Raw genomic sequence first — 23,726 nt, forward strand, 5'->3', positions numbered from 1 at the left:
ACAACGATTGTACCAATAATAAATATGCAAATTGCAATGCTTCACTATAAAAATTATGAACATGTTTAAGACAATAACACACTCTATGCAAGTTTGCAAATGCAAACGTGACCTTTTTGTCAACCCACTTCAAGCGCCCGTTACGGTTACATAATGAGTTATTTAGTTACTTTGCGTGACAGTTTACAAGAATGAAAAAAAATAGCGCCCCTTGTGGCAATACTGAGAATACATTCCAGATTTGAGTTGCGTTATGAATTGCGCTCTAACACAGTTTGGAATTCAACAATACATGAAATCGAGCTTGTGTGAAAGGCATTGAAAAGTATTTGTTAAAAAGACAAGTTGTATGTGTATTTGTAAGTTGCTGATGTCAGTCACAAACATGAGAGAGGGTGAGAATTACACAGAGAGAGATAGAGAACTATCAGAGTCCAACTAGATTACAATCAGACCCCAAACAATGTGTCAAGCAGCCACTACAATGTGATTTAATCCTGAAAATGACAGCGGAATAGTCTCTTCATCTTAAAAGACTTGCCAACGGAGCCCTGCTTTACCTAACACACTAAAGAAAACAAAAATACACAGCGTCTGCATCTTCAAGTAAGAGAGAAAGAGACTGTGTGTGTGTATGTGTGTGTGTGTGTGTGAGAAAGAGAGAGAGAGAGCGAGAGAGAGAGAGAGAGAGAGAGAGAGAGAGAGAGAGAAAGAAAGTGATAAATAAGATAAAGCAAGATACACAGTGAGAACATAGCTGCCGTCCCCATCATGATGGCTAACATCACATCACCTACCCTATCTCAACCAATCTCTCTACAGCTTTCACTTAAATTCACTGTCAGCCACATAAACCTGATCTTACAGTGAAGCACACCACCATACCAGCAGACTTGTACCCCCAATTTTTTTTTCTCATTTCAGCACATATGTATGAGACATCTTGGAGACCAAAAGCGTAGTTTGAGGGCAACACACCACAGACACAAACTTCCTGTGTATCCCCTTTGAGTATAACAGGTCGAGCATGTCTGACTGTAAAGGTGTGTAAAATACTTTAAATTTGATTATGCTTTCAGCTAACAGTAATAATTTAGTAATCTGAGCTCTGTTTAACACATTTGACCATGTTTAAATCTGAAATCTGCAGAGTTTCAGGGCATAATAGACTCCCATATTACCTGCTGGAAATGAGGGTGCAGAATTTCCTGCAACATGCAATATGCAATTCATGACCACAGATCCTTTAGTCATAGCTTTGAGAGGACAGTAATTTGCTATTTCACCCCAATGTACTATCTTTAAGATCTATACTGGTGTCAAACCCCATGCAGCTGTTCTGGGTCAGTCCATATCCAGAGATGCCTTCTTAAGGGCAGAATTGTCTCCCTGCTAAGTCACCCTTTCACCACAAATCTGATTCAAAGATTTAGAAAAGTTAATTTTAACAAGCCTGCTTCTAACTTTAGATATTTATCAAGCAGTAAATAAAGAATGGGAAACCTGTAGGACATATAACGGTCTATAGAACGCTTCAGCTGGTAGTTAGATGCTGCGTTGATATTAACTATTTCTAACCATCTCATGAAGCTGTCAATACAAAGTGGTTTCCCTATTCAATGCAAGTGGCTGCTTTAACAACACAAAAATCTCACATTGCTTCTGATAATGGGAAAGATGGTAGTTTTAATCAAAATCGGTCAGCACTGAGTGAACACATCACTCTCATTTTAATAAGTTTTCTAATATATACTGGCCCCAAAAATTATTTGGAGACTTAAATTGCTTTAATGACAAAACATAATATATTTTTATGAAAGATATACATACATTTTTCAAACATAAAATTTTCAAAACTTTCTATGGTTTTAATTAGCAAAACAATTAATATATTGTTCAAAATTCAGACAACAATATGTTGACACTTTCTGGTTGAAAAAAATGAAAATGGAACATGTCCATAGTTAATGTGAAAAACTCTTCACATGTGATTACTCTGTTTGGACATACCGGCGAGAACCGGCATGACAATATAAATAATAGTTTTAATGATAAACTTAAAAGACAACAAACACACATGATGGACATGTCCGTAAACGATCTCTCTCTCCCGCACAATCCTCTGCAGTCGGCCTTTATCCGTCTCGGAGGCTTGATTAGCCTGATAAGGGACCGGGTGTGTAGAATCACGACCCGGCCCCGCCCTCCGCCCTGCCACAGACATCTTGTGGAAACTTGAGGGAAACTGACTTCATATATCCACTAAAAATTACCTTGGGGTCAGTTGTTTAAAATGAACTGCAAAAATGGCTAAGAAAAGTCAGTTCTGGAAAAGGTATAGCATAATTTGTTTTCACTTGTTTTTTTTTTTTTTTTTTTTTTTATCAAATTAAATAGCATTTAAAGGGATAGTTGACCTAAAAATGAAAATAAACAAATACAATTCTCTCACACCCATTTATTTCTCACCATCATGCCATCCCGATTTGAAAGTCTTTCTTTCTTCTGAAGAACACAAATTAAGATTTTTTGAAGACTATTTAGTTCTGTAGGTCTATTCAATGCAAGTGAATGGTGACCAGAATTAAGAAGGTTCAAAAAGGACATAAAGGCAACATAAAAGTAATCCATAAGACTCCAGTGGTTAAATCCATGTCTTCAGGAGTAATATGATAGGTGTGGGTAAAAAACAGATACATTTTAAGTCCTTTTTTACTATATATCTCCACACTCACATTCTGGTGTGGAAGTGACTTTCTCTTTCCCATTTAGCCATTTACTGGTTGGGGCTGGTCAAAGGTGTAGATGTATAGTAAATATATAGATTGATCAGTTTCTCAATCACACCTATCATATTGCTTCAAAAGATATGGATTTAATTACTGGAGTCAAATGGATTATTTTATGTTGCCTTTATGTTCTTTTCACTATTCACTTGCATTGTGAGGATCTACAAAGCTGAGCTTCTAAAAATCATTGTTCGTGTTCAACAGAAGAAAGACAGACATACACATTTGGGATGGCATGACTGTGAGTAAGTGATGAGAGGATTTCATTTTTGGGTGTTCTATTCCTATAATTATTTTAAGTGTGACTGAAGTGTCCAAATATCACTTTATTTTGTTCGTACAGTCAAGCAAAGGTTAACCTGTTACATTCTAGATCAGCCATGCACTCTGTGGCCCCGGCACATGCTTTCTCAGTTACTGTATTTACACTCAACACTTCCTCTTTGAAACAATGAGCTGAGGAATAATGCATGCTCCACACTGGAGCACTCGAATCTAAACACCTCAGAAGTGTACTTTTTTTTATCTAAGACAATTGCTAAACCGGGTTGAAGGGGTCACCCGGTTGAGGACAGCAATTTTGAACCCAAAAAAAGAAAAAGAAAATATCAGCTGTAAAAGCAATTAGGAAGTGGAAACATAAATTGTGAAGTTTTTTTTAAGAACACCTCCAAAGGAAGATTGAGGTCATTTGGGTGTAACAGTAAAGGTCATTTACTGTTTACACTGCTCAGTATATCATACTTAACTACTGATTTCCTTTGCATTGCAATCATGCTTTTCCTTGTAGGAAATGACCCCTGAGAATGGATGTCTTTCCATTACCCACAATTTATGTGTGTTTTCTCTAACAATCAAACACCTCACCTATTGATTCCAAGGATAACATTGTAATCCAGGGATCAGGTAAAGAGTATATTCAAATTTTTTCAGTACCTGTACCCATAAAACATTAAAGGTGGAGTGTGTAGTTGGTGGGCATGCTCTAAACTCACATCATTGTTTAAGCCAATGTTACTGTGTCTGGCTGGTTGGGATGCAAACAGAGCAAAGTTTTGATAGAATTTACACTTTTAATTAAAAAAAAAATGCAAATGCCCTACTTTAACTTGTCTCTGCATATTAAGATGTGATAGGAGAACATATTTTAACATCGCTAAAATGCACACTTCACATTTAAGGCTGTTTGCTCAAAAGACATCTTTGTCTAGAGGCCAGATCTAAGCTTTTAAATGAGAGTGGATGAGGGCACTAATGAGACAGCAAGCTCAAAAAGATCATGGACCAGTTAGTAGTCAAGTCATGTCATTTTTATTATTATTATAGCACTTTTCACAACACACATCGTTTCAAAGCAGCTTTACAGAAAGTCTTTCATTAACAGAAAATGAAACTGTAATATCTATAATGTCTTAAGAGTCATCATTGTGCAATATGATCAAATATGACTATAAATTGTGTGTAAAAATAAATAATTAATTATTATATTTAGAACCCCAGTGAGCAAGCCGAAAGTGACATGGCAAGGAACACAAACCTCCATAAGATGTTAGTTAATGGAGAAAAATAAACTTGGGAGAAACCAGGCTCACTGTGGAGGCCAGTTCCACTCTGGCTAAAAAAACATGAATATAATGCCAATATTATTTATTTGTGTGCAGTGCAAGTCATGATTTAAAATTAGTAAATTAAGTAAGTGTTAAGGGCCAGTGTTTAAACAAAGATTTTGTATGAACTAATGTCTTTGAAATTCATTCAGGATTTTACATAGATGAAATGTCCTTTGTTAGTTGGCTGATGAAGGCCTCTGTGGTGATGTAGGCAGCGATCAGTGAGTTGCATCACAGTTCAGCCGGCAGGCCATTTCAGTGAGGTCTATCCTAAGTCCAAGGTGCAGTCAGTGGTATATGAAGTATCCCATGTCTTATGGTTGGAGTTTGCATCAGTTCATCCTCTGAAGTCCATTGTAATAGACTGAAGTGATGTCTGGCTGGCACTGGCTGCATTTAGTCATCAACACTCAGAGACATGTAGCAGTGGAGTCCAACACCAAGCAGGAACGGAGCTGTATCTGTCTGCCACTGTTAACCTTAGGATAACAAATAGAATAATATTAGCGTAGATGCCATAATATCAAGAGTCATATATCAAGATACATTATTTTGGTTCTGGCAGACCTAACTAAAGCAGCCTAATTGTGGGTTGAATGATAAATTAGGCGTATGCCTGGCTAAATAAATGAGTCTTTAGACTAGACTTAAACTAAGTAAGTGTATATGCATCCTGAGCAGAGATAGGGAGACTATTCCATAGTTTTGGAGCCAAATAGGAAAAGGATTTACCTTGTGGAATTTGATATCCTAGGAACTATTAACAGGCCAGAATTTTGCGATCGTAATGAACGTGATGGAATATAGTGTGGTAGAAGGTAATTTAAGTACTGCAGAGCTAGAGCATTCAAAGCTTTGTACGTAATTAACAAAAATGTTTAATTACTACAAATTTACAGGTAGCCAATGTAACAAAGATAAATTGGGGCTAATATGATCATATTTCTTGGTTCTAGTCAGCACTCTGGCTGCATTTTGAACCAATTGAATTTTATTTACTGAACTTGCAGGACATCCTCCCAGTAATCTAGAGGTCACGAACGCATGATTTTCGGCATCAGCAACAGAGAGAATGTGTCCTAAATTAGCAATATATCTGAGGTGGAAGAATGCTGTTCTACAAACAATCGAAATTTGATTTTCAAAGGACATATTTGTATAAAATATAACACCTAAATTCTATGCTGTAGAAGACGATGTAACAGTACATCCATCGAGAGTCAAATAATATTTTAGAGGAATATTTTAGAGGCTTATTATTTTGGTCAATAATTAGTACCTCTGTTTTGTCGGAAGTGAGTAGAAGGAAATTTATGGCCATCCAATCTTTGAATTCATTGATATACTCTGCTAATTTGGAGAATTGTGAAATTTCTTTGGGCTTCAAAGAAATATAAAATTGGTATCGTCGGCATAACAGTGGAAATCTATTCCACGATTCCTGATAATATCTCCCAGGGGAAGCATATATAAGGAAAAAAGCAGAGGCCCCAAATCTGATCCCTGTGGCACTCCATGCTTAACTTTTGTTTGATTTGACAAGTCCTCGTTTACACAGACAAAGTGGTAGTGGTCTGCTAAATATGACCTAAACCATGCTAATGCAAGTCCAACAATGCCAACATAATTCTCAAGCCTATTCAAGAGAATGTGTCTTGTGTGAGAATCTATCGTGTCGAATGCAGCACTAAGATCTAAAAGCACTAGAAGTGAAATGCAGCCATGATCAGATGATAAGACCAAGTCATTTGTAACTCTAATAAATGCAGTCTCTGTACTGTGATGGAGCCTAAATCCTGACTGAAATTGTTCATATATACTATTTCTCAGTAGATATGAACAGAGCTGGGAGAACACTACCTTTACTAGTATTTTCGATATTTTTATTTGAAATCAGTCTATAATTAGCCAACAGTCCAGAATCAAGCTGTGGCTTCTTAATAACAGGTTTGATAACTGCCATTTTAAATTTTTTTGGGACATGTCCTAATAGCGAAGAGTTAATAACATTAAGGAGAGTTTCTGAGATTACAGGGACTACCATTTTAATAGCTTAGTTGGTATTGGTTCCAACATTAATTTTGTGGCTTTTGATGTTTCGATAAGTTTTGTTAGCTCATCATGACATATGACTGCGAAGGATTGAAGTTGCTTGTGATGAAAATTTTGACACACTGTTTTCTGAGGTACTGTGAAAGACGACTGCATAATTCCAATTCATGAAGTCATTACTATTGTACTGTGACAGAATATCTGGTTTAGTCAAGGCTTTATTGATAACCAATTAAGCCATAGTCCTGAATAAACACATAGGATTGTTGCAGTTATTTCCTATAAGTTTTCTAAAATATGCTGACCAGGCAGCTTTTAGTGCCTGTCTGTAGCTACATACACTATCCTTCCATGCAATGCGAAATAGCTCTAATTCTGTATTCTTCCACTTGCGCTCCATTTTCCGAGCTGCTTTCTTGAGAGCATGAGTGTGATCATTGTACCATGGTGTGGGGCTTTTTTCTTTACATTTCTATAATCGAAGTGGGGTGACAATATCAAGAGTGCTAGAGAAGACTGAATTTGTATTGTCGGTTTTTACATCAAGTTCTTCTAGAGATCTTTAGTGGTCAAAAGAATAGTTCTACCTGAATGATAGCTTGGTATAGATTGAGTAACATTAGATGTTCGCAGCATATAAGAGACGAGGTAATGATCTGAGATATCATCTCTCTGTGGCAGAATTTCTATAGTATCAACATCAACTCCATATGACAGAATTAAATCTAGCATTTGATTATGGCGATGAGTTGGTCCTGTCACATTTTGACTCCAAGAGAGTTGAGAATATCAATAAATGCTAATCCCAGTGTGTCATTTTCATAATCTATGTGAATGTCACCAACAATTAAAGCTTTATCCACAGTAACTACTAGATCTGATATCTGTATATCAGTATACAGCCCATGTGATCTATATACTGTAGCAAGGGCAAAAGACGACGGTGTCACATTAAGCATTATTAGTTCAAAAGATTTTATAATAACGCAACTGGGAAAAAGTTGATTCATTTAAACTAATATATTAATCCGGTTTAAACCAGGTTTCAGTCAAACAGAGCGCATCCAAACTATGATCTGCAATCTTTTTTTTTTCAATTGTTCTTTGGTTGAAAGAGATCTAATATTTAGTTGTTTTTGTGTGTGTGTGTGTGTGTGTGTTATTTTCAAGTTTTACCTTAATACAATTTTTTCTAAATGATTTAGTGAGGAATTTGTGTTTGGTGGTTCAGGGAACAGAAACAGACTCTATGTGATATCTAGGTGATAAAGTCTCTATGTGTTGTAGTTTCTGTGACCTGTGTGATGTCTCAAAGTAGCTAGCAGGCATTTGGATTAGCCAGTTTGTCTGCTTCCTGACCTGGGCCCCAGCTTGGAGTCCTTGGAGGGATGGAGTCCGTCTCTCTTTAGCAGGTCAGTTCTACCCCAAAAACTCTTCCAATTGTCTATAAATCTCCAGATACCACTCAGACATACAGCAATTCAGTGACAATAATCTACTATAAACCTTGTCACCACAATGAGCAGGGAGGGGGCCAGAGCATATTACAGTGTCTGACATCGATTTTGCAAGTTCACACACCTCTTTAACATTATCTCTTGTGATCTCCGACTGTGAAACCGGACATCGCTAGTGCTGACATGAATAACAATTTTAGAAAATCTACATTTAGCATTAGCCAGCACTTGTAAATTTGATCTGATGTCAGATGCCCAAGTTCCCGAATTGCATTTAACAATAATGGCTAGAGTCTCTATTTCCACTTTCCTTAAAAAAGAATCTCTTATAACAAGGGCACATGGTGTTGATTTGCTGAGCGAGTATGCTGCCGAGACGTCACACAGATGCCCTGCTGCGGGGGTTCTACAGCCAGAACCAAAGTATATGTTCTCTTACGAGAGGTTCTCTCGTATTGCGTAAGCTAGCTTACGCTACGGGAAAGATTAATCTTTTCTGAGATATTGAAGCCAAAAAATTATCCTTAATTTTGTATCCATTGTCAACGCAGTGCGGCAGCTGCAGACCTTGAGCGGGCTAGCTAGCGAGCTCATTGGTTGCTCTCGCGGCAACTGCTGCAGCCTATAGACGAGCTTGGGCAAACTCGCATCCAATGAGAGGCATCCAGCGCTCACTGCATCAAAGCCCGCCAAAAGGGCGTGACTAGAGTGCATATAAGCGTAGTTCGTAGGCTGGAACCCTGATTTTCATCTCTTCAGCGAAGCTCTTAGCATCACTGAACTGGAAGCCGCGTCGCGTTCGAGGGGCATCAAGCAAGCGTGGACAGCGCTCGAAGAAGCCGGCCGTCTTCGCCACCTTCAGCCATCCTGCGAGCTACGCCATCCGGCTACGTATCCTTTATAAAAGCAAGCTAGTTCTTAAAGAACTTCACAAAAAGTCTGGCGTCTTTTTAAGATGCCTCGCTCCACTTGCGCCTCATGCTGCGCTCCTCTCAGCACCGGAGACCGCCACATCATCTGCGCTCTCTGCCTGGGACTGGGGCATGCAGAGCTCGCCCTCGCCCGGCGGATGCAATCTCTGCGAGGAGCTGCCGATGTCGACCCCTGCGGGCTCGACTTCAGCGCTCAGGACCGAAGCCGCCGGCGCCTTCCGTTCAGCCGCGCAGAAAAAGCGCTGCTCTCAAAGGCTGCGGAAACAGTGGTAGAAGCGATTGCCTCGCCGGAGCCCATCCCTCGAGCATCGCCTTCACCCTCCCGCCCACCGGGACGCGCAGTTGCCGCCCGGCGGCTGCTCTGCTGCCATCTCGGACGAAGAAGCGGAGGATAAGAGCTGTTCCATCATGGCTTCGGACAGCGAGGTGGTCAGGCTCACGCGCCTCCTCCTCAGCCCAGGAATCCAGCAGGACCAGCGCCCGAGTCGAAGGGAAACTAACACGCCTCCTCACACAGGCCGTCGACAGCCTCGGGCTCAGTGGTCACCGCCCTTGAGCAGGCACCCAACAGACTTGGCGGCTGCTTTCTACAGAGCCGCCCGCTGCTCAACACCCGCTACCGGGCGCTCCCTTCCTGCGGAACTCCACGCCGAGCTTTCCAAATCATGGAGCAGCGTCTTTCTCGGCCAGGGTCCGATCCACGTCTCCACCTCTCTTGCTTTGGTGGGCGGCGCCACTGAGAAGAGCTACGCTTCCATCCCTCCGGTCGAGGATGCGGTAGCAGCACACCTTTGCCCGCCCTCCGCGAGATGGCGGTCTAAACCAGTGCTCCGTCTAAGGCCTGCAGAACAACTTCCGCCTGTGTTGGCCGCGCCTATTCGCCGCCCGGCCAAGCTGCATCTGCTCTGCACTCTATGGCCGTCCTACAGATCCTCCAAGCGGACCTTCTGTGGGAGTGGGATGAGGAAAGCAGGCATCCAGAAGCGGTTGCAGACATGCGGAGTGCTACGGACCTCGCCCTCCACGCTACCAAAGCTGCAGCCCAAGCTATAGGGAAGTGCATGGCGGCTGACTGTGACCGAGAGACATCTGTGGCTAACACTAGCCGACATGGGAGAAGCAGAGCACTCTACGTTCCTCAACGCACCGCTCTCTCCATCCGGTCTCTTCGACTCCGCGGTGAGCGGTATCATTGACCGGTTTTCAGAGGTCCAAAAAGCCACACAAGCCATGAATCTCTTTCTGCCTCGTCGCGCTAGCTCCTCTGCAGGCCGCCCACGTGAGCCTCCTGCACGAACCTCTTCACAGCGCCCAGCTCAACAAAGCCACACTTCTCAGCGTTGACAGGGCGGCCGCCCTCGATCGCACTCAGACAGCCGCCGCTCCCCCGCGGGCCTCGGACTAGAATTGCGCTGAAACCTGAACAACCGAAGTCCTCCTAGCTTTGTTGACAAAACGGCGGATCAGTCCGCTGCGGCGGACCACCGTCAAAGCTTAGCCCCTGTCAGTCCCCTTCCTTCAGGCTACTACAGTGGTAGATTCAGCAGCCAACAAGCCGGTGTTGCGCCCGCTTGCCTGTGCTCAAGCGCCATTTTCACGGCGACCCAAATAAATCTGGTAAAGAGCAAGCATGCCATATGTGTAGAAAATGTGCCCACAACCCAGTGTTCACCTCTACACACAAGCATTACACATCCGTGTCCATACCAGAGAGCAAACATGTCTTATGTGTAGAAAATGTGCCCACAATCCAGTGTTCACCCCTACACACAAGCATTACACATCCGTGGCCCTATCACGGCACACTCACATAAAGCGATTCTGAACAGCTCGAGTGTTAGGGTTAATAAACACACCTCACGAATCCTTGTGTGCGCCCATTCTCTGGCAGCTCTGTCACCACGACCAGCCTTATGTGTAGAAAATGTGCCCACATTCCAGTGTTCACCTCTACACACAAGCATTACCGTTCCGTGTCCCCATCAGAGCACACTCAAAAGCGGTTCACGAACCACTGGGTTAGAGTCAATAAATGCGCCGCGAATACGTCGCGTGCGCCCATTCTCTGCCGGCTCTGTCACACGGCCAGCAAACACTTCTCTGTATGTAAGTCCGTGCCCGTGACTATGCTTGCGTATCACTTAACAGGCGTGACTCTTTCCCCATTCACCTCAATCGGAAGTCACTCACAGAACAGCCTGTCCATGCTGTCTGCGAGCAGTCCAGCATAAGCATAGTAAGCGCTCACACATTCTGTTCAGCGGCTGTGTCGCGGCAATCAGAGCGATTTGGCCACTCACCCTCTAACATTACGCTTCACAGCGTGGGAAGATATTCAGGGATATCCGAATGGGTGTTAAGCACAATAAAACAGGGCTATTTGCTACAGTTCGATCGCCGTCCTCCTCGCTTCAGAGCGGCTCGAAACTACTGTGAACACGGAAGCAGCGTGCATGCTTCGTTCAGAAATAACAAACCTTCTATGCAAAAGGGCCATAGAGAGTGCCGCCTCCCTGAGCGAGTCGGGGTTTTACAGCCGTTATTTTCTTGTCCCCAAGAAAGACGGCGGCCTCAGACCAATATTAGATCTCAGGGTTTTGAACAAAGCGCTTGCAAAAGACCGTTCAAAATGCTTACAACCAGCAAACTCCTCGCGCGTAATGCGCCAGGGGACTGGTTTATTTCTCTCGATCTGAAAGATGCATACTTTCAGATTCAGATAAATCCCGTCACAGGCCATTCTTGAGATTCAGCCGACAGCCAGGTTTATCAATACACCGTCCCTCCGTTCGGCCTGTCCTTAGCACCCGTACTTTCACGAAGTGCATGGGCCTGGCGCTTCGCACCCCTCTTGAGTCAGGGTTTGCGAATTCTGAACTATTTGGACGATTGGCTGATTTTGGCACAATCACATACGGAGCTTCTGTCTCACAGGACAGTTCTCCTCAGTCATCTGAACAGTTTGGGCCTTGCAGTCAATTGGACCAAGAGCTCACTACAGCCCAGTCAGACAATTTCCTTCCTTGGAATAGAACTAGACTCAGTGGCAATGGCGGCTCGCTTATCTACACAGTCGCGGCGTGCGTGTGCAGCGACTAGCTGCGTCATTTCAGATGAACAGCCTCACACCTCTGAAGAAGTTTCAGAGAGTGCTAGGCTACATGGCCTCAGCCGCAGCAGTACTTCAACTGGGTTTACTGCGCATCGCCCGCTTCAGCATTGGCTAAACACCCGGCGTCTCGCCGGGCTTGGGCCACAGGCGCCAGCCAATCAGAGTGACTCAGACCTGTATTTCAGCTCTGCAGCCCTGGACAGTGGCGAGTGGTATCAGCGGGGAGTGATGATGGGAGCTGTATCTCGTTGAAAAGTCATCTCGACAGGCAGCGTCCAACACGGGTTGGAGCGCGGTCTCGCGAGGGCTCTCCGGTTTTTGGCCTATGGTCAGTTCAGGAAAAGCTCCTTCACATAAATTGTCTGGAAATGATAGCGGTCGATGCGCGCTCGTGCGCTTCCTCCCGATCATTCAGGGTCACCACGTCCTGGTCCGCTCGGACAACAGGTCTGTGGTATCCTATCTAAACCGTCAGGGCGGTGTCAGATCCAGGAACCTCTTCCATCTGACGAAACGCATACTGAGTTGGTCCCAGCGCCACCTGCGCTCGCTGAGGGCGACGCGCGTGCCAGGCCACCTGAGCGGCGGCCCAGACAGACTGTCCAGAGACAATATTCCCCAGGGGAATGGTCCCTGCAGCTCAAACAGTCCAGGCGTTATGGCGCATATTCGGCAGAGCAGAGATAGACCTCTTTGCGTCAGAAGAGAACTCTCACTGCCCAATATTTGTCTCGAGCGAGGGCAGCTGGCCCAGGACTGGCCCAACCGCCCGCTTTCGCCTGTCCCTCCCATCTCGCTATTGCCACAGGTAATGCAGAGGATCAGGAAGCAGCGCCACTCGGTGCTCCTCATAGCCCAGCTGGGAGAATCAAACATGGTTCCCGGAGCTTACGCGGCTGTCACTGACAGCGCCGTGGCCCATCCAGTGAGAGCAGATCTCCTCTGCAAGCTCGCGGAGCGATCTGGCATCCCCACCCAGAGCTGGAAGCTACAGCGTGGGTGATCAGCGACTACCCGTCGCTTTGCCAGAAGGAGTAATAAACACCATCATACACGCTAGAGCCCCCTCCACGAGAAGACTCTATGCGTCAAAATGGTCTGTGTTTTCAAAATGGTGCACCGACAGAGACCTGGACCCACGGACATGTGGGGTGTCGCCGCTGCTCGTGTTTTTACAAGAGTTGCTGGATAAGGGCAGATCCCCATCCACGCTCAAAGTGATGCGTGGCGGCCGTCGCGGCGTTCAGCTGAACCCCTGCGCGCCAGTCACAGGGTTAAAAGCGAGCTGGTCATCCGCTTCCTCAGGGGAGCTAGAAGGATGAACCCTCCGCGCCCCCATTGGTTCCTATCTGGGACCTTTCTATAGTTCTCGAAGCTATGAAAGCCCCCTTTCGAACCGCTTCAATCCGTGGATGTGAAACACCTCTCACTTAAAACCGTTTTTCTAACTGCCCTATCATCAGTTAAACGGGTGGGAGACCTTCACGTGCTATCTGTCAGCGCTGCGTGTCTTGAGTTTGGACCAAGTGACTCCAAGGTCATTTTAAAGCCTAGACACGGCTACGTCCCCAAGGTGGTCAGTACTCCTTTCAGAGCACAGATCATTTCCTTGTCGGCGCTACCAGCATCTGATAGCGAACGCGACGCCAATCTCCTTTGCCCAGTCAGAGCACTGTATACTGCGCGCTCTGCATCTTTCAGAAGCTCCGAGCAGCTTTTCGTTTCGTTCGGAGGGCGCACCAAAGGTCTTGCCGCCTTGAAACAGACACTGTCCAGATGGATAGTGGACGCTATTGCTGCCGCGTACGCGTCAAAAGACCTACCATGCCCGCTAGGCATTAAGGCTCACTCCACTAGAGGCATGGCCTCCTCGTGGGCATGGTCCAGCGGGATTTCCATTCACGACATATGTGTGGCAGCGGGCTGGGCTTCCCCCTCCACCTTTGTCAGATTTTACAATCTGGAAGTACCCACTCTGCAGGCTAAACTGCTAGCGGTTTAATACGCTACAGCTCCCCTGGTGAGCTGCATTAATGGGACACAGTCCACACAGACCGGCACCGCCGCTCTGTCTATGTGCTTATGTACTACACACACACTGGCCCGCACTCTTGCTGGCCAAATATTAATTCCCCACGCACAAGGGCTCCCCCGGGTCCCCCTCAATTCCCTGGGGCTCATGCAGTGGATGCTTGGCGCGCACGGCGTTGACAAAGGGTTCCCGTAGCGTAAGCTAGCTTACGCAATACGAGAGAACCTCTCGTAAGAGAACGAATCGGTTACTAACGGGTTGGCTGCAGCAGTTGCCGCAGAGCAACCAATGAGCTCGCTAGCTAGCCCGCTCAAGGTCTGCAGCTGACGCACTGCGTTGACAATGGATACAAAATTAAGGATAATTTTTTGGCTTCAATATCTCAGAAAAGATGAATCTTTCCCGTAGCGTAAGCTAGCTTACGCAATACTCGTTCCCTCATCTAGAGAGAACTGAGGTTACGTTAGTAACCGATTAGTTTTTCTTGCTGTTCTACCTTCATCCGAAACAGTATCTACAAGCTTCTCTTTCTCACTGACCTCCATACTAGTGTTCAAATGCGTGTATTTAACTCATTAAACTTCTCCGTCCACCTGACTAATTCCTTAAATGTATCACATGTAAATCCCTCACTGCTGACGGAAGAAGCTATAGTAAAAATGTGGCATGCAATGTAGGAAGCAATAACACGTGCAGATGCCATGACTTACCGCAATTGTTTGTTGTTGTTGTTATGGTTATTCTTGAGCAGAAAGGGTTTGAGATTGCGAATCCCTCATGCATTTGTTTGCCGTCGTTGTGGTGGTTCCTGATCAGCAGAAGTTTGAGATTGATGCAATAATCCATGTAAAATGAAGAGGAGAAAACAAATGCACACAGTCGAAATGCGAGATCTGGACAAGTGGGCAAAAAAGCTGCTGCTTTAAATAAATGCAGGGCAATAGATATGCCTCAGCACTGGACGACAATGGGGATCGCTATGGTAACACTGCTGTTTACACCAAGTAATTTGTGTTCATGATAGCGTGTAGTGTGATAAAATCAGTAGGGACACAGATAAAAGAATCGTCTCTCCTCTGGGAGCCCTCCCACTGCTCTGGGATCCAGCACTCATGTTAAGAAAAATAGCTGTTACAAACAGCATATCTCAATAATTTGATGCATCTTAGGATTTTACAGCAAAATTGTATCATTCTGCTAAATGTAGGCCTTAAAAGATGACTGTCCACACTGAAGAATAAAAGAAAAGAAGGTACACCTGTAACAAAACAAAACTTGTTTTCACCCAAAAATTCTGTCATCATTCACTCTCATATTGATCCAAATCCATTTGAGTTTCTTTCTTTCATAGAACACAAAAAGAAACATTAGGCAGTAGGCTATGTTTAATCTCATTCACCTTTCACATTCATGTGTGTAAAAAATGGAATGAAGAAGATAAGGCAAATGGGTTTGAAAGAACTTGAGTGTCAGTAAATGATGACAGAATTAAAATCTTGGGTGAGCTATCCCTTTAAAAGGACCTGTTATTGTAATGCTGACAATATTTTTTACGGGAAACAGTGCAGAGCTGGAACTGCCAAAATGTTTTTACTGTATAAGGATAAAACCTTTGCGAAAAAGCCAAGAAACTATTCTAAACAGATTCAACAATAAGAGTGAGAGAGAGCTTCTCCTTTTTATCTGCTTGCACATCAAAGGCCCCACAAGCCTGTTTCTTTTCAAAACTATGAGGTAGAGGACACTGAAAATGACAGAAAAGCTCCCTTTAACACGGGTTGCCAGGCTTGTGTCTTGTTTAATGCACAGCTTCTGTTTATGTGCCGCAATGATATCATGCCCTATCAAGTGGTGTTTCAAATCCTAATAATGCCGTTGGAAGTGCATTATTTGTGTGAACGTGTGCTGACTGCAATCAGCCCACCAGAGTAAAGGAACTGGCTGTTAATGACTTCTTAGATTGGCGTGACCTGTTCTCTCCCCTCTCTCTCTTTCTCTTTTACAGACAGGAAGAATATCCATGGCAAAGCTAGGATATTTTCTCACCTGACATCTTTTGTAACAATTGTTCTAGAAACAAACTTAATCACTCTGAGACTTTGCAGTACATTTAATTGGTTATATCTGAAATCTCAATTCATCTAACACTCGTGAACATGATATGGGTAATTCATTCAGATTTTCAAAATATGTTGACCATGGGGCCATTCACATTGAGCATGTTATGCACCTTTATGTGCAGTTTTTATTTATTTATATTTTATCCCCTTTTCTCCCAATTTGGAATGCCTAATTCCTCTTGTGGTGCAGTTACTCACCTCAATCCGGGTGGTGGAGGATATGTCTTAGTTGACTCAGCTTCTGAGACAGTCAATCCACGCATCTTATCACGTAGCTTGTTGTGCATGACACCGCGGAGACTCCCAGCATGTGGAAGCTCATGCTACCCTAAAATCCATGCACAACTTACAACGTTCCCCATTGAGAGCGAGCACCACTAATCACGACTACGAGGAGGTTACCCCATTTGACTCTATCATCCCTAGCAACCGGGCCAATTTGGTTGCTTAAGAGACCTGGCTGGAATCACTCAGCACACCCTGGATACAAACTCTCGACTCCAGGGGTGGTAGTCAGCGTAAATACTCGCTGAGCTACCCAGGCCCTCCTGTATGCACAGTTTGTTTTTTTTTTTTTTAAATGTATGTATTAGAGCATTGTGTCTTTTCTAGCTTTTATTTCACTGCCTCACGCAGTGATGCCTAGTTTTTAGAAGGCATGTCATATTTAAATAAAAATTTACATTTAAGCCAACTTCTAAAAGCATGTCTCAAGAGACCAGCATTCTGTTCTATATATTGCGCTACGTCAATTATATTAGAGCAAGAACTAAATGGACTGAAAAGCCCCTAACCAATTACAAAACCCTGACAACACAGAGCATTTAAACTCACTAACAACTTTATTAGGAACACCTAGACTACATATTCATATGATTACCTAATCAGCCAATTGCGTGGCAGCAGTGCAATGCATAAAATCATGCAGATGCGAGTCAGGAGATTTAGTTCATGTTCACATCATGCCTTGACATGATTGTTGGTGCCAGACGGGCTGGTTTGAGAATTTCTGTAACTGCTGATCTCCTGCAATTTCCCCATGGAACAGTCTCTAGAGTTGGTGAATGTAGAGCAGGTGTACAAAAAAAAAAACATCCAGTAAGGTGGCAGTTCTGTGAATGGAAATGCCTTGTTGATGAGAGTGGTCAATGGAGAATGGCCAGACAGGTTCAAGCTGACAGAAAGGCTACAGTAACTCAGATAACCACTCTGTACAATTATAGTGAGCAGAATATCATCTCAGGATGCACAACATGTCAAACCTTGAGGCGGATGGGACCATTTATGGCACTTTATTAGGACCATAGTGTTCCTAATAAAGTGCTCAGTGAGTGTAATTAATTGCAAAAAAATTCAAAACATAATGACTATTTTCAAATAGCTGTCCCCCTAACATTTCTCCTGTCTTCACTTGATTGGCAAACAGATAGTCTCACCCCAAACTCTTTGGCGTAGAGCCAATGTTGGGCTTGTTGGGATGCTTAAACAAACAGAAGAGCAAAACTAACTTTTTGGGGAAATCAAGAATGGCTTACTTATCCACATTAATCTCAGTTCAAAGAAAGTATTTTAACAATGAAAAAAAAAAACACTACACCTTTATTGAAACAGGCAATGGCAAAGTCTTTACTGCATTGTATTGTTTCTCATTATTTAAAGATTCACCTTTCAGATTTATTCTATTATTATAATCTGTTTTGTCTTTTGGCAGATTAACTGACCTAGCATGTGTTTGAGTGAACTCTTGGTCTGAATACCCATGTGTGTATTTCCTCACCCGCTAAAGTTCGAACACACACATACATGCTGAAATAATCCCTTCTGTTTTTATTTTGCTAATTTACAGCTTTCAGGAAGAGTTGGTTCCACCCACCGTTCTAAAGGAAGGGGAGCTGAAAGTCAGTGATGGCCCTGTTCTCCACACACCCTCATTCCCCAGCATCTGGCCTCTCTTTCACTTTTATTACACAAGAATAACAATAAGCAGGTCTGCGACCCCCGTCTACACAATTCGCCATATTTTTTCCAACAGTCGCTGCTGATGCTCCAAATTTCCATTTTCTACATGCATATTTAATTGAGTTTTGTCCCAGTGGTGCGGAAATGATTTGTTTTTTGCTCTCTGTTCACTTGACTCCTCTTCGGAGTGGGTAACCCTGATTAAGATGTTCACGTTAATTTCCCAGCGCACACCTTTTTTTGTGCATTAATGGTTCTGATCGTCTAATTAAAACTTCTCAGCTTCGCTGCTGATCACCGCTCGTTGTGCTTCTGACCTGAAGTTTTAATTGTGGCGTCAGAGGCGATAATAATAATTTCTGGGTTCTGATGATTAAAAACAATGCCATTCCCAACTACTGTTTAAAGCAGAAGAGATGTGAAGGACATAGAAAAACAAGGGAATGAGAAAGAGAATTAGTGGGTAGAAAGATGGAATTATCTTTGGTAATTTGATGTTTGAACTATAGAGGAGTTTCTATGGGTGCTGTGCATAGCTATAGATATATAGTTATGTTATAGACACTTTTCACAGATTGTGATGATGCATTCCTGCCTTCATTTGGCAGGGTAAATCTAGCAAACTTTATTTTATTTTGTATTTTTGTAATTATTTTATATAGATTTGTATAACTATGCTTTGTTTTTATATTACCTTGGCATTAACAAAAAATACAAATAAAAACATTATGGCGATCTAACCACCACTGCTGCAATGGAGTTTCAAATACATCTGCTAAAGGAGTTCTATCTTGTATCTTCCATAATCCATCTCTCTCATTTCTTTTTGATCTCCTTTTGGAAAATCGTTGAAGCATAATTGTGGATTTTTTCTTTTGTGTTTGGAGCAAACAGGAAAGCAAAAATAATAATTGCTATGGCCTGCCATTTACCTCTACATTATATGTCAGCAGTGTGGTTTACCCCGCTATGGTTTACTTCCGTGTTTCAAACCCAAAAATGTCAAAAGGGTTCATTTGGGAAATAAATTAGCTTTCAGGCCATTTTCCCATACATTTCCTCTTAGATATAAGCTTTATCCAGTTGGCTTTTTCACTGGCACCAACACAATGAAGAGTCAAGCCCCACCACTGCATTTGAAACAAGTTAGTTGGGTATCACAGTATGACAGGGGAGGAACTGCAATCACAGGGCAGGTTTACCAGGTTTGGTGTTTGCAGTGTAAATGAGGGCAAATATTACTACACAAATAAAAGAACCTTCTGAGAACTCATAGAGGTGGTAAGAACGAATGCATTCCATGCTCCTTATTTTAAGAATTTAGCTTTGTCTTATTATTGTAACTTGACACTGCTTAAGTATCTTCTTGAAGTCTAAAAGCTAGCTTGTTGCATTAAGAGGTTGTCTAGAAAATAAAACTTTGGCTGATGTTTAACAATAATACTGAAAGTATGATGGAGTTTTATAAACTGCACATACTCATACACACTCTATCATTCTGTACTTTTTGTCTGATGGACTCTAATGGATTTTTCAGATTCCCATGCAGGGATCAATTTTTTAGTGGAGGATACACATTCAAACAAGACAATTATGCTCATGAGCTTTTTTCCGGTTTTGAGTTTTTGTTTTGGAGACGCAAATGTCTCAAAATATGAATGCAGAGGGCAGGAACACACACTCTCGCTCACTCAAATCTGTTTTATTATTAATCAGTTGGTTGCACATCTGCTTGCTTGCAGTGTGTGTGTGTTTTTCCCCATCAATAAAGCACTTATTGCTTTTAGTCTGGAATGTGACCTTGCATGTTGCATGCTGTCTTTGGGCTGACCTTGAAGGACCTACTCTGACTGCTCTCTCTCTCTCTCTCTCTCTCTCTCTCTCTCTCTCGGCAGACTGGAACCTTCTGCTACATACAATAATTCTGTTACATCCCATTGTAGGTAACAAAAACAAACAAGCCATGCAAAAAAAAAAAAAAAAAAAAGGCACGCACATACTTGATGCAGAGGACAATGGACAGAAAATGCAGATGTATATTATGACGCACAAACGGAAAATATTTTGTTTAAGGTGCAGTTAGGCAGCGACCTTTCAATTCTGAGAACAAATACATCCCTAAAGCCTAATTATAAGACAAAGTGTTTAAGATGTCCCCTGAGGACAAGTGGACAGAAATAATTAAAGAAATAGTTCACCCAAAAATCACAATTGTCATTATTCACTCATGGAAATATTTTTTTCTATGGAACTGAAGAGAAAAACATTTTTTATAGAATTTTCCAGTACAATGACAGTTAATAGAGACTATGTCTGTCAAGCTCCAAAAATCACATAAAGGCAGCATTAAAGCAATCCATATGACTCCAGTAGCTAAATCCATATCTTCTGAAGCAATATGATAGATGTGGGTGAGAAACAGATCAATATTTAAGTCCGTTTTTGCAACAAATCTCCACTTTCACTTTTACATTCTGAAGTGAAAGTGGAAATTAATAGTAAAACGTTATTCAATTATTGATCTGTTTCCCACCCAAAGTGATAGCATCACACCACTGGAGTCATGTAGATTACTTTTGCTGCCTTTATTTAAATTTTGAAGCTTCAAAGGTCTGGTCACCATTCACTTGCATTATATGGACCTACATATCTGAGATATTCCTCTAAAAATCTTTGTTTGTGTTCTGCAAAAGAAAAAAGTATACAAATCTGGAATGGCATACAATTGAGTAAATGTTAAAAGGATTTCATTTTTGGGTGAACTATCACTTTAAACCATGGAGGATTTTATGTCAAAGAATCCGACTGAAAGAATAATTTTTCTTCAAATGAACAGACCAATTTGAAGCACTGCACGCTACTGCTTGTTTGTTATATTTCAAGTCTTTTGAAAGCATACAATAGCTTTCTGTGAGGAACACTCTAAAATGTAAGTCTTTATTCACTAATAATCTTCCCTTCTTACAAAGCTTGTGTCTAGCCCACATTTGTGACCAGATTAAAAAATTATATGTCTGAACTTTCATATTAAAGGACTGTGAAATGGTTCAATGGGATTCCATGGAACACAACAGCATATGGGCTTTAAACAAAATGAGGGTGAGTAAACTACAAATAATTTTTGGGTGAACTACCCCTTTAAAAGTCAAGGGAAATGTAAGTCAAAGCTCCGATATTAAACCTTCTGTTGAGTTGATGCGATTGGCTCTGCACGTGCCATGATCAACAACCGTACTTGTTAAAATTGTAGAGGAAGTTTGCCTCACAGCTGGCACAATGTTTAGGTCAGGCCACTGTGGAGATCTGGCCTGATTCCAACCAGAAAACCGTCAATTGTTGTAGCAGACTTACTGTAAAAAAAAACAAAAAAATATTACTTGCACAGGTTAAAAATAAAAAATTACAATCTCATCACCTGTTTGGTGAAAATCGAACTAATCTATCTAATTTTTTAAGGGGCACAAATGGATGTTCTGGCACTTCATGAAAGAGTGAGAAGTGATAGCCCAAGAGTAGAGTTTTTGTTTAGAGTCCAAGGAGATCCTGAGTTCAAACGCCGACCTAACATGTAATTGTATTTTTCTTTTTCAATTTGAATGAACATGGCTTCTGGGTGGAAGTTAGAAGTTTGATTGAAGCATGCCCTGACAGACAGGGTAAATTGACTGAGCTGGCATGGTTTGAGGGCCAGGGCCCGGGCACCCATGTGCCAGCAGTGGAGGAAAAATTTGATAGGAAACAAGGCTACAAGGACAGTCTCCCAGTGCCACTGATGGGCACTTGAGCTGATTTCTACACAGATTAACTGCTTGAGATGTATTTTTGTCACGAGGAGCTGTGATTAGTCGAGGGGCATTGGGGAGGCCAACTGATGCAGAAGATAAGGGGAAAAAGAGGCTGGGCTACTCAGTTCTTACAGCACAAGGGCACAACAAAGAGAGGTTGGTGGCCGCTGGAGCCGCCCAGACCACAGTCTGTCACTCAGAGTCATTATCTGTGGGGAAATATTTAATTTAGTTCCGGAACTGTGCTGCTGAGTAAGCAAAGCCACCATTTGGGCCGTCCTCCAGGGGAAACACAGCACACGCCGCTCGATTAGTTATCAATTAAGAGTGCAGAAACCTCCACCTGCCGTGTGAGACAGGGAAAGACTGCAGAGAGGAGCAGGACCTGGATGAGGCCTGATTTTCCTTCTCTTTCCTTAGTCTCTATCCCCTTTCGGGCCTTCGAACATCAGATTAACCTTGATTTGAAGTGCTGTCAAGCCTGATAACGTCAATCAAGGAGAGCCCTCTCAGAAAACCTCAGTGTAAAACCTAAAAAGCAACCAGTTTAGATGTTTACACATGCCCTCTCTCACCAGCATATGAATTGCATTAAAGAGAAATGAGTTGTGGCACTTCTGTTACAAGACTCATAAGACATCTTGACAGCCTTTAAGACACTTTCCTGTTCAAAAAATAAATGAATAAGCCAAGCAGCAATGCACCGTTTGACGGGAGGTGTGTCTTGGGTAAAAGTGTGGCTTTTGCTTGGAAAAATGCTTGCAGGTAGTGCTTAATTGATTTCCAAGGTTACATGTTTAAATTTCTTTTACAGATACTGGAGCTCAGACACATTCAATGTTTTTGAAGCAATTTCCGCATATTTTGCTTGCATTTTATCGCACACCGGCGCACATCTCCTTCGAACTAGAAAAGGAGGTGACATTAAGTCAAATAACTACATTTCCAGACAGGAAGCCTTGCTGACAGCTTCGATCCCCGGCCACCATTAAAACATTTGCTCTGCTTCATAGACTCTGACATTTCTTTTTCTACGTTTTATGCACACAGGAACAATTTGCAGGTGCCCCCTTAACTTCTCCAGGTTCAGGTACCTGCCTAAAAATTCCTGGAGTCCTCCAAGTGACATTCTACAACAATACCTTTTCAAAGCAAGCTGAAGTCTTTTAATCTGAGCTTTATCTAAGTAATGTGAGGTCATTTAAAAAGACTAAAACATCTGAATTAATCTAAGAGCATTTCATAAATATGCATTGTCATGTATTTGCACAACCAATAAAAAGTTTGGAAACACCTGTCTGAATTGATGTTTCTAATGATCTTAAAAACCTTTAAATCTAAAGGCTTATGCTTAATTGCATACCATTTGTGTTGTAAGCAAATATAAATTGTGTATTACATTGAAATAAATATCACTGTATGATATTTAGTATATGTTGGCGCTTTCTTGCATGCCATGACTTTATATACCAACGTACAAATATGAAAGTGATTCTCAAAGATGTTTTTACCACTTTTTGCAAAACTTGCACACTTAGAACTGCAAACATTTTAGAACTATGTTTAAAGGCCCAAACCTGATTGTCTTTAAAAAAAAAAGGAAGAAAAAAAGCTGTGTCTGCTCTTTTTGAAATCATCATGAGATAGTAGAAAGCAGCTCCACTAAAGGTGAGTTTGTGTGTGTGTGTGTGTGTGTGTGTGTGTGTGTGTGTGTGTGTGTGTGTGTGTGTGTGTGTGTGTGTGTGTGTATTTGTGTGTGTGTGCTATTTTGGTCGAAGTACACAAAAGGAAGTATTGCACACTGACTCAAACAAAGAATATGCTTTTGATAAAACCACATCAGCTTCTTGTATATTCTACTCTAAAAAAGTCTGGTTT

The 23,726-nt window shown here is 42.3% G+C and overlaps 1 protein-coding gene across 2 annotated transcripts in view; it reads right to left on the reverse strand.

Moving 5' to 3' along the window:
* The window catches only part of LOC127618740 (zinc finger protein castor homolog 1-like), a 111,483-nt gene that overhangs the window by 43,500 nt on the left and 44,257 nt on the right, over positions 1-23,726 (reverse strand). The gene's annotated exons all lie outside the window — the stretch shown is intronic.

This window comes from Xyrauchen texanus, chromosome 25 (assembly GCF_025860055.1).
Source record: "Xyrauchen texanus isolate HMW12.3.18 chromosome 25, RBS_HiC_50CHRs, whole genome shotgun sequence".
NCBI classification, from domain to species: domain Eukaryota; kingdom Metazoa; phylum Chordata; class Actinopteri; order Cypriniformes; family Catostomidae; genus Xyrauchen; species Xyrauchen texanus.